Here is a 12,620-nt window from a genome sequence, read left to right as displayed (position 1 = left end):
TGAAACCTTCTCATAGCAATGGTTAAAAGAATCTCAGCCTGATTCAGACAAAATCATATATCAGGGTCTTTAGTGGAGAAGAGCTATCCAGAAGAGAATATCCAGGTTCAGGGAAATGTTCCTTAGTGGCCAGGAGGCCTGGGCAAAGTCTAGTGATTTACCATTAAGTAGAAAGAATAGGAAGGGAATTTAAAGGGCAAGAGAATTAAGCACTAAAGATTTAGGTAAAAACAGCTGCTAGAGATGCATCAATACAACTCATGTTGTCTTCTGCTGAATTGGTTCCAACTCATTTGTTTTTGTCAAGTGGCACCGAGTTAGTTATGACTTATGGAGACCCCGCATAGGGTTTCCAAGGAGCAGCTGGTGAGTTTGAATCATCAACCTTGTGTTTCAAACCGACCTTGTGGCCCAGCGCTTTATCCCACAGTGCCACACGAGGACTTCTTCCAACTCATAGTGGCCCTATATGAGTAGAACTGCCCAAAAGGTTTCCAAGACAGTATATCTTTAGGGAAACTGACTTCCACACACCCATTCTATGGAGAAGCTGGTGGGTTTGTCCCACCAACCTTTCATTTTATAGTCAAGTGCTTAACGACTGAGTTAGTAAGGTCTCCCAGGTCTTGTTCAGTGGGCTACAAAAAATGGTTGAAAGTGAAAGAAGAAACTTGTGTATGGTTGGTCAAGGAAAGGAGAGATATGGGACTTATGTTGCCAAGTCTTTATTAGGGTCTTTTTCAGGCAGTTAACTGGTCTTTGGTGTTTATCATTGGGTGACTCAGCATCCTCAGTCAAGAGGGGGGCGATTGCAAAAATGTGTTTTGCTCCCACATAAGGAAGGTGTGCTTTTTGACTTCTGATGCCAAAAGGTCAGGCTAAGGACACGTTGGTGGATACTTAGCATGTCAGGTGGTCCACATGTGGTTTCAAATAGTTCTACCATTCAGTTTATTGTTTTTATCAGTCTATTGTTTTGAGCAAGAAATTGGTGATTTGCCTAAGAGGAAACAGCTTTACAAAGAAAGTTCTTGCTTTAACACAGATATCAATGATGGCGACTAATTTGCAGGTCTCAGCTGTGCCACGAGGGTTCGAATGTAACCAATACTTAGTATAACCCAATTTCTGCAGCCTACAGGAGTGTAATCCAAGTTGTGGAAAACAAAATAATTATATTTAGATCTGAGTCACCAGCGAGAAAAATAGACCTATGGCACAAGCATGGTACTACTGCATTTATGTGCAACACTAGATAGTATAGTTCCTGAGGCTGGATCTGAATGAATTAATCAGTGTGTCTCAGTTGATGTTACATGTGAAGTCTGTGAATTAAGGGATTGTTTGAACTGCTCTCATGGTGTCGCTAGCAAATGGTCAGGCTGAAAGGATGATGCAGGTAACAAAGATTATCTCCAAACAGACGGTGTAAGGAAAGTTGCCACCAAGAATCACTAGGTTTCTCTCATCATTCTGCACACTAACTTGTCCCATATTAACGAGCGTCTATTCAAGAATACAAATGGGACAACACTTCATCTTGGTTTCGTTCTGCCTGCATCTACCCTTCACTAATTTCTAACAAGTGGGTTTCTGCGAAGAACTGTGGAGTTGGCTCATGATTGTTTTTGCCCTAGGATCTAACTTTCAAATGCACAGCACAGGGTACAAATGGCCAGCAGTTGTAGGTGCCAACTGCAAAGATGTTTCCCCAAGAAACTCAATAATACCAGAACTATTAAGAAAGTACTTCTCAGTCTGAGTGCTACAGATTGGAACTTTAAAAGCCTCGCCATCAGCTTTTGTTGTTGTTCCTATCTTATTTCAATGTTTTAGATTGAGGTAAATTTAGCATCCAATAAAATGTGTAGATCTAAAGTGTTCAGTTCAGTGAGTTTTGGCAAGTATATGTATGTATATATACAAGGGTGAGTCCGAAATCATCCACACTCTGGCTGTACAATTTATTTTAATCAACTTTTAGAAAAGACAAATACATATTTTTTGACATAATCTCCGTGTTTTTCAATAGTTTGTCCATCAGTTAAGAAGCTTTTGTATTCCCTTATTTTAAAATATTTTAGGCTAAGCTGTGAGACACAAATACTCTGCTGTCTTTGCTTCTTCATCAGAGGTGAATCGTCGTCCTCGAAGGGCTGCTTTCAGGGGAACAACCAGGTGAAATTTTGATGGAGCAAGATCAGGACTATATGAAGGATGCTGTAACACCTCAAAATGAAGTTTTTGCAGAGTGTCAACAGTGTGAGCAAAGGTGTGTGGATGTGCATTGTCATGTGCGATCACAACACACCTGGATAACAGTCATCTACATTTAATCTGAAGTTCAGGCTTCAGCTCTTCAGTGAGCATCTCACTGCAGTGAGCGCTGTTGGTTGCTGAACCTTTTTCCTAATAGTTCCAATACTAGACTTGAGAATCCCAGAAAATGGTAAGCATCAACTTTCCAGCTGATGATTGACTTTTTAACTATTTCTAGGTCAGCGATTGAGGATGTTTCCATTCCATACTCTGCCGTTCACTCTCAGGCTCATAGTGATGAATCCATGCATCGTCACCACTAAAGATTTTTTTCAAGAAAACTGTTACCTTCCTTCGAGTATCGGTTCAAATTTTGTTTGCAGATATCCACATTCACAACTACACAGCTTGAAATGGGGAGCACTGATAGACAGTGCAGTCAAAAGAAGTTTTAAATATAACCAGAATACACCTTTGCATATATTCAAGCTTGTGTTGTTATTGTCGTTGTCAAGTCAGTGCATAGTGACCCTAGGTACAACAGCTGAGATCTGCACTATCCTCATACTCGTTGCCCTGCATGAGCTCATGGTTGCAGCCGCCGGGTCACTCATTCTCATTTAGGGTTTTCTATTTGTCACTGACCCTCTACTTTACCAAGATAACATATCCAAAATATGGAAGACAAAGTTTTGCCATAATCATTTCCAAGGAGCATTCAGTGCTTCTTTCAACACGGATTTGTGCATTCTTCTGACAGTCATGGTAACTCTTCATCATCTCCATCATTCAAAGGCATCAGTTCCTCTCCAGTCTTTCTTATTTAATATCTAGCTTTGACATGCTTATGAAGCCATCAAAAATACCATGGCTTGGGTCAGGAGCACTTTAGACTTCAAAGTTACATTTTGCTTTTAACAGTTAGAAGATTTTGTACAGCTGATTGGCCCAGTGCAGGACATTGTTGATTTCTTGACGGCTGCTACCACGAGCACTGACTGTGGATCCCAGTAAAATGAAATCCTTCACAACTTCCATCTGTTCTTCCGTCATGATGCTGCTTACTGGTCCATTTGTGAAGACTTTTGTTTTCTTTATGTTGAGGTGTAATTCATACTAAAGACTTCTAAATCTTTGATTTTCATCAGTTAATGCTTCAGGTCTTCTTCTCTTTCAGCAAGTAAAGTTGTGCCATCTATATTTGATGTGGTTATGTGCCGTGGAGTCGGTTCCGACCCATAGCGACCCTGTCCAGGGTTTCCAAGGCTGTAAATCTTTATGGGAGCAGAAAGTCTCATCTTTCTCCCGCTGAACAGCTGGTATATAGCAGGTTGTTAATGAGTCTTTCTCTAATCCTGATGATACATTCTTCATCATATAGTCTAGTTTCTTGGATTATTTGCTCAGCATACAGACTGAATAAGTGTGGTTTATAATCCTGACACATCTTTCCTGGTTTTAAGCCTTGCGGTATCCCTTGTTATGTTCAAACGATTGCCTCTTGGTCTATAGACAGGTTCTACATGAACATAAATGTTCTGAAATTTGCATTCTTTGCAATGCTGTCCATAGTTTGTTATGATTCACATAGTCAAATGCCGTTGCATAGTCAATAAAGCACAGGTAAACATCTTTCTGGTGTTCTCTGCTTTCACCCAAGATCCCTCTGACATCAACAATATCCCTAGTTTCATGTTTTCTTCTAAGTCTGGCATGAATTTCTGACAGTTCCCTGCTCATGTACTGTTGCAGCCATTTTTAAATTATTTTCTATGAAAAGTCCAGTTTATTCACATTCTTACCAACATTTAGTATTATAAGCTTCATTATCTTATCCATTCTAGTGGATGTATAAGGAGCCCTTGTGGAGTGGTGGTTAAAGCATTCAGTTTTAACCAACAGGTCAGCAATTCGAACCCATCAGCTGCTCCTCAGGACAAGTATGTGGCAGTCAATTTCCATAAAGATAAAAAGCCTGGGGAATCATGTAGGGCAGTTTAGATTGTCCCTGGAGGTTCCAAATGAGTCCGAATCAACTTGATCACAGTGAATTTCCCTTTTGGATTGGTGACATCATCTGTAGATGTCTATCTAGAATGACTTTTATCAAATTGCCAGCATTCCTCTGTCAGTTTGTCCTACTGCAGTGGCTTGCATGTTGCTGTGATGCTGGAAGCTATGCCACTGACATTTTAAATACCAGCTGGGTCACCAATGATGGACAGGTTTCAGCTGAGCTTCCAGAGTAAGCCTGACTAGGAAGGAGAGGCAGACTACTTCTAAAAGGTTAGCCACTGAGAACTATGAAGAGCTCAGAGCATTGTCCGACATACTATTGCCAGCAGACAACTATGAAGAGCACAGAGCATTGTCCGATATAGTGCCAGAAGATGAGTCCTTCAAGCTGGAAGCAACTCAAAATATGACTAGGGAAAAACTGCCTCCTGAAAATAGATGAACCATTATTATGCAAAAGGAGTAAGGTTTGGGGGAACTTCATTTTCTGACAAGGCACAACTCAAAATGAGGAGAAACAGCTGCAAACATCACAATATGGAATCACAAAGTACGAATCTAGGAAAAAGGGAAGTTGTCAAAAATGAAATGGAACACAAAAAGATCAATATCATAGGCAATAGTGAGTTGAAATGGATGGTAATGGCCATTCTGAATCTGACAAGAGGCAGTCATTTGAACAGAATAAGGGGATACTGAATGGTTTAAAATCAGGCAATGTGTGCACCTAGGTTGGATCCTTTCATCATACTTATTGAATCTGTATGCTGAGGAAGTAATCTGAGAAACTGGATTATGAAGAAGAATGTGGCATTAGAACTGGAGGAAGACTATTTAACAACCTGCAATATGCAGATAATACAATCTTGCTTGCTGAAAGCGAACAGAATTTGAAATACTAATGAAGATTAAAGTCCACAGTCTTTAGTATGGATTGCACAGCAACATAAAGAAAACAAAAATTCTCACCAGGGGACCAATAAATAATAACATGATAAATGGAGAAAAGATCAAAATTGTCAAAAGACTTCATTTTGCTCAGACCAACCATCAACACTCATGGAAGCAGCAGTCAAAGAAATTAAACAACATATTGCATTGGGCACATCTGTTGTACAAGATCTCTTTAAAGTGTTCAAGAGCAAAGATATCAGTTTGAGGACTAAGATGCTCCTGACCCAAGCCATGGTATTTTCAGTCAGCTCATATGCATGTGAAGGTTGTACTATGAATAAGGAATACTGCAGAAGAATTGATGCATTTGAGTTACGGTGTTGGAGAAGAATATTAAAAATACCATAGACTGCCAAAAGGATAAACAAATCTGTACTGGAAGAAGTACAGCCAGAATGTTCCCTAGAAGTCAGGATGGAGACTTTATGTCTCATACATTAGACATGTTATCAGTAGGGACCAGTCCCTGGAGAGGATATCATGCTTGGTAAAGCAGAGAGTTGGCGAAAAAGAGGAAGCCCCTCAATGAGATGGACAGATATATTGGCAGCAGCAATGGACTCAAATGTAGCAACAATTATAAGGGTGGCACAGGACCAGGCAGGGTTTCATTTTGTTGTGCACATGTTGCTATGAGTCAGAGCTGATTCGATGACACCTAAGAGTAACAGTGTTATTCTAGCCTAAAGAAAAAATGGGAAAGATGAAGAGAAACTAAAAGCACACTTTGAGAGTAAATAAGTAAATAAAAATAAACCTAACTGTAAATGGAAAACTAGATCAAGCCTTACTCCTGGCGCTAGCCCGACCACGCCTGCTCCTAACCCTGACACTGACACTGTTGTTTTTATTGTTTTTAAATGCCTTTGAGTCAGGTCCAAGTCGCAGAGATCCTGTATAGGGTATGGTTGGTGGTATGAGCCACTGACCTTACAATTAACAGATCAGTGCTTATCCTACAGCAATTATTTTCTAATTCCCATTGTGAATTTGTCTTCAACACATGGATTATTTGTAATTGCACTGTTTAATTTCTAAATATTTGGGGATTCTCTAGATACTTTCCAGATAATGAGTTTTAATTTATTTCCATTCTGGTCAGAGAATATTCTCTCTGTGGTTTCAATTCTTTGGTATTTGTGAAGCCTTGTTTCATGTCCCATCATGTGTTCTATCTTGGTGAATGATCTCAGTGTACTTATAAAGTGTGTTTATTCAGCTGTGGTTGGGTGTCGTGGTGTACACATTTTAATTACGTCAAGTAGGGCAGAAATGTCTTCAGACAATGGAAGACGATGTCAGATTTCAGGCAGCCAAGCTCCCTGATTGATAAGCAACAAAACCTGGACAAGGTATAAAGAACGCTGATGTACTGTCTACGTTCTGCCACAAGGAAGATTTTAGTGAACTATCTTGCTTGGTTTGATCCAAAAGGTTTTAATGACATAAATAATTTCCACAGCTGCTGTTACTTAAGTTGGATCAAAGTCTGTATCATAAAATTCAGCAGAGACGCTTTGACAAGCACCAGGAAACAAGTCCTGATCTTAATTTATAACTAAAAGATTTGCATAACCAGTGCTGTGTTCCAAAGCATGCATTAGGACTAGGGCACCGCCAACTCAGGATGACAGGATTTCTCTGTCTTTTTAATATCATCAGGTTACAAATTTATTTATTCATTTAACTCCTTAATAAAAATATGCTTTGTTAATATAGACACTCTGTGCATGTTGGACTCCACCATCTTCCTAGCATTCATGCACTGCCTGATATACAACAGCCACTCAAATATTGGCTGACTAAATGGATGAATAAATGGAATTCAAACAGATATAAAATATAGTCTTTGCCTTCAAGGAGCCTAGAGGAAAGAGAAATGAAAACATTGATTATAATCAAACATGAATGATGTATCATAACATAGGTATGTGGCCAAGTTGAAAAGGAACTTAAAGGATTTGTGCCTATTGTTGAGGTGAGAACAGTAAAGCTTTATAGAAAAATATCACATCTGAACCAGTCCTTGGAGAATCAGTAGATGTTCAGAATGCTGGGAACGTCAAGGTGCTTTTACTGGTCGTGTCCGGCATTCATTCTCCCTCCCTGTGGTAACAGCTCTCCCACTTTCCTTAGGAGAAACACGCTTCTTCTCCGCCAGTTGATGTGATTTGCATTACCTGGTCTCGTTCTCTTGTCCCACCCCTGCCTGTGGCCTGACCAAGAGAACCACAGAGATAGGTTAAAGGATAGGGACTTATTCAAAAACAGCCAGTTCCGAGATTTGCTGCACTCCTAGAGAAAGGTGCTCTTGTTTTAGAGTGTGTGTGTTTGGGGGAGGTGTAGCTAAATTCCTCTGTTAAAAGCTAGGAGCTTCCAAAAGTCATCTTTGTCATCCTGTAGGCAGAGTTTGACTGAGGATAAAGCCAAAACAATGGAAAAAAGAGAAGCTGGTCTGGTAATGTTTGAGGCCTGGATCTAGCTGTGACTGATGTGAAAGTCCAGAGTAGGACTTGTGAGACAGTACACTCTTTTGTCAGGTCTCTACTTTGTTTTTTTAAAACTAGTTGGAATTAGTTATCTGGTCATTTGCAAATAAAATGTCCTAACATTTCCAGTGGTCAATAAATATCCATTAAAATGGATGAACTGTTAACAGTCAGGAAACTTGAGAAGGGATTTCAGGTCAAAAAAATAATTAGCATAAGCAAAGGAAGAAATGAAGTTTGCCATAGGGTAATTTAATGTCTCTCCTGTGGAGGAGCCCTGGGGTAGGGGTAGGGTAGTAGATTGAGAGGTGGGCCGCAAACCACAGATCAGCAGTTCTAATCCACCAGGTGTTCTGGGGACAAACACAAGGCTTTCTGCTCCTGTAAAGATTTATAGCCTCAGAAACCCTACACAAGGTCCTCATGAGTTGGAACCAACTCCATGGCATACAACCACCAACCAGTATGAAGGAGAAGCCATATTTCTGTTCTCAACATTCAGGATTTCCAAGGTCTCTGAAGGCATTTTTTTGAAGGCTCCTTCTTCATCTCTCAAATTTGTTTATATGTAAGAATCGTAGTACACTTTGAAAGAATGGTTTGTCCAGTTTGTTCAAAGGCTATGCATTTTGCTCAAGTTCTGAACAAAAAGATATGAAACAACATTACAGAACACATTTAGCATATGTGTATTAAGAATCAATCCCTAGGCTAGGTATTATGATGTCACTCTTCTTGACAAGCACCAGGAAACAAGTACTGGTCTTAATTTACAACTAAAAGATTTGCATGACCTGTGTTGTGTTCCAACAGCATGCATTAGGGCTAGGGCGCATAACTCAACTTGGGTCCCAAAAGGACCTCAAATGCAGCATCTTGCTTCCTCAAAAAAGAAAAAACAAAACAAAACACTGCCATCAAGTCAATTCCAATTCATAGTGAGTTCTCAGGGATGGTAAGGATCTAAAGATGAGTCTAGAGGTAAAACTTACTTCCCCAGATGTCTTGGTCATTCCAGACAATTATATCTTATCTGACCAGTGATAAAAATATGATATCTCTTACCCAAAATTCTATCAGTGAAAAAGCTCTATAAACCAGAAACCTCAATTATTAGTGCTTTGCTAGTCTAAATATACAACCAAAGGGGCTTCAAAAAGTTCATGGAAAAATGGAATGAAAATAGAATGGGATTTTTATATGCTCAGAGTCAGTTTGTTGTGAAGTGCCATCGAGTCGATTCCGACCCATAGTGACCCTGTATAGGGTTTCCAAGGTACAGCTGGTAAGCTTGAACTGCCGACGTTGCAGTTCAAATGACTTTGCAGTCTGATGCATTAACCCACAGCGCCACACCAGGACTCCCAGTCAGGTAGGTAGCAGATATGGGACTTTAGTGCCATGCTCTTTGATGCCAAAGCCTAGTCCCTCAACAACTCATTAAATGACTAGTTATAGACCCCAAACAATACAATTTCCTACTCATGAAGTAGAATTCTAAACATTTATATGTTTTTTAAATTGTATTTTATTCAAAGATATATATATATATAGACTATATATATATATATATAGTCTATTTGGAAGATCTTCTCAAGAGAGGTTGCAGAATGGGGAGATTTTCTTTGTTTCTTCTGTTTTTAATTTTATCCATGTTATAAAGAGTCAAATCATTTACACACTTCCATTTCCAGCCATGAGAGGGTAACTGGCTCTGGTCCTGCCCTCCCACTGAAAACAACTATAAAATGGTATCGAATATATGAGCCAACAACACCTACTCTTCAATTATCAACTACCTTATGATCTGACCTTTTGCATTGTCACCAACAGCAAACAAAAAAAAAATCTACTATCCAACTATTTTGTGTATTAATGACACAGGTTTGACAGTAAAGTTTGCTGAGGTCCCTGACTGGTGGGTCCCATGTGCACATAGAAAGGAAGCTTGTATTGCATAGTCTTTTACCCAGGGGCTCAGTCTCCTCAAGCCACTGGGATGCCAGGCAAATGGAGGTGGGACTAGAGTGGGGCTGCCTGGCAGATCCTGGTTATTCACAAGCAGCCGAGGCCAGGTAAACGACATCCAGTGTACTGAAGGGGTCCCACCCCTGGACCTCAGAAGCAGAACCCTAGTGTCTGGCCCCAATTCCCAGCCCCAAGGGGCAACAGGGTGGGCTAGGCTGTTGTCAGGAGAATCCCTGACGTGGGATACTGGGATGCCTGGGCCCGCAGGACTTCACCTCAACTAATCAGCGTCTTGCAGCCTCTCACACTTGCTCCATGTCCTTTACAGATGAAGGTAGGCAAGCTGCCTGGATAGGGGTTGTAGGAACAAGAAGAAGACTCCATTCTGTACATTAGCCTGAACACGTCCTCCTGTTCCAGGAATGTGCTAAATCAGCTCATGCTGCTTTAGAATAGCCTTTCACCCCTAGTAACAGCAACAACTAGATAAGCAGTAGACAGGACATCCCAAGGCCAGATGCCAGATGTTTTCCTTATCCTAGCCTAAGAACAAAAGACCACCAGTGCTGACCATTTAGACTGTAACATCTCATACTTTGCCAAATGTCAACCAATCCAAATATTGTAAACCTGAAAAACCCTGAGCTTGCTTGAAAGCTCTATAAAAACCCTGCCAACCGGGAGTTCGAGGCTCCATCCCTCATCTGCTGCGTTGGATGCAGGTGGAGTCCGAGCTGGAGCTTGAATAAGCAACCCTTGTGCACTTGCATTGGTGTCGGCTCCTTGGTGGTCTTTGGGGACCCCGAATTCTGGGCATAACAGAGTGGAGCCAGAAGGTGAGTGGTAAATAGCAGCTGCAGTTTAAAATCAAGGATAAAGACTTCATCCTTCACAGTCTTGGCAGACTCTGGATTATTGATCATCATGAGGACATGGGGGCAGAGGGTAACACGGTCACCTAATGAGAGCCAGATGAGAGGCTGGAAACAATTGGCAACATGTACACACAGTCCCTCCCCATAGCACCCAGGTTTTACCACCCATGGACTGGGGAGTCCCTGTCTCTAACAAAGACACCAAGGGTGCTTTAGGGCCATTGAAGCTATCCTGAAATTTTGATGAGGGCAAGAAAGGGAGGGTCCCCAGGGATGGGAGCAGCACTTGGCCCATCCTGGCTTTGGAAGAGCTCTTCTCTGTGGGCGTCGGTGGAGCCACACTCTCACGAGGTTACATGGGGAGGGAAGGCAGTGGAGGCAGTAGGCTTCTGTAGGGACCAGTAGGATATTCTCAGTACAGGTGAGTTAGTAAGATGATGGGGTCATCCTCCATTTCCACATAATGCCAATTTTCTTAGAACAGTCTAATCTTTGGAATCTAATCTACGTGAGGAGTGGGTGTTTCTAGGCAGGGCAGGCATTGCTGGCGCATGATCCTTTAGAAAGAAGAAGCAGGACACCTGTGGTAAGAGGTGAGACCTAAGTAGAGGTGAGCTAGGTGGACTTCCTGCCCTGAGAAGGCAGAGATTGGGGTGGCAGGCAGCTTAAGCAGCTGCGATTCGTGAGACAGGGTGCAGGAGAACAAGCTGCCACACACATAGTTGTGGAGCAGAAGCAAAGACCTAGGACGGGGCCTACTGTGGGTCCTTGCCAAGGGCTGAGCTGCACTGGGAGGTCCGAAGGAGCTGAGTAGCAACACCAGTCATGGGACAGGCAGGGAGAGTCTGGCTCCAGCCTATCAGACTAAAGAGACCTTACAGAGTTCACCAGACCCCACACGGTCATACCTTAGTAGGCCAGGCCCTAAAACTAATTTCAGAATTAAGAGAGTACCACCCTAACAAAGACATACACTCAGAGTGGTAGGATCAAAAGAATTTGTTAGTAGTTAAAATGCCTATCAAGACAAAACAAAACACTCTCGAAAAGAAGAGTTCATAACCCAAATCCATTATGGGTACCATCCAGATTGTCCTATCACTAAAGGATCATGAGCCAACACTGCCTGGCCTGCCTGAAAAAACACCCACTCCTCATTTAGCAACATGATTAGATTCCAAAGATCAGAGTGTTGTAAGAAAACCGGCATTATGTGAAAATGGAGGATGACACTTCATCTCACTTCCTCACCTGTACTGGGAACGTCCTATGGGACCCCTTGCAGAGGTCACCTGCCTCCACTACCTTTCCCTCCCCAAGTAGCCTCAAGAAAGCTTGGCTTTTCCCAGTGCCCACAGAGGAGAGCTCTTTCACAATGAAAATGCCTGTGTTCTATCCATACACAGTGAGATGCTATTCAGGGAAAATCACTCCAAGTACAAGCAACAGATGAGTCTAATAGACATTATGTTGAGTAAAAAAAGCCAGATACAGAAGACTACATTTTGTGTAATCTACTTGCAGAAAGTTCAAGTACAGGCAATACTAATTTATGGCAGAAAAACATCTATGTAGTGGTTTTTTTGCCTTTACCTAAGGCAAAGGAAAGGTGAATTAGGCTGGGGTCTTTAGAGAAGCAAAGCCAGTGAAACATATATGTTTTTGTTGTTGTTAAGTGCCATCGAGTCAGTTCCAACCCACAGTGACCCTGTATAGAGTTTCTGAGGAGCAGCTGGTGAGTTTGAACCACCAATCTTGAGGTTCAAACCAATATTGCAGTTGTTGTTGTTGTTAAGTGCCGTCGAGTCGGTTCCGACCCATAGCGACCCTGTACAGGGTTTCCGAGGCTGTAAATCTTTATGGGAGCAGAAAGCCTCATCTTTCTCCAGCGGAGCAGCTGGTAGTTTCGAACTATAGACCTTAAGGTTCGCAGCCCGATTCATAACCACTACGCTACCAGAGCTCCTTCATGTGGTACAATAGACCTTAAGGTTCGCAGCCCGATTCATAACCACTACACTACATCCACAGCGCCACACCAGGACTTCAAACATATATA

This window comes from Chrysochloris asiatica, unplaced genomic scaffold (genome assembly GCF_000296735.1).
Source record: "Chrysochloris asiatica unplaced genomic scaffold, ChrAsi1.0 scaffold00003, whole genome shotgun sequence".
Classification (NCBI taxonomy): Eukaryota; Metazoa; Chordata; class Mammalia; order Afrosoricida; family Chrysochloridae; genus Chrysochloris; species Chrysochloris asiatica.
Note: the sequence above shows the minus strand (reverse complement) of the source record.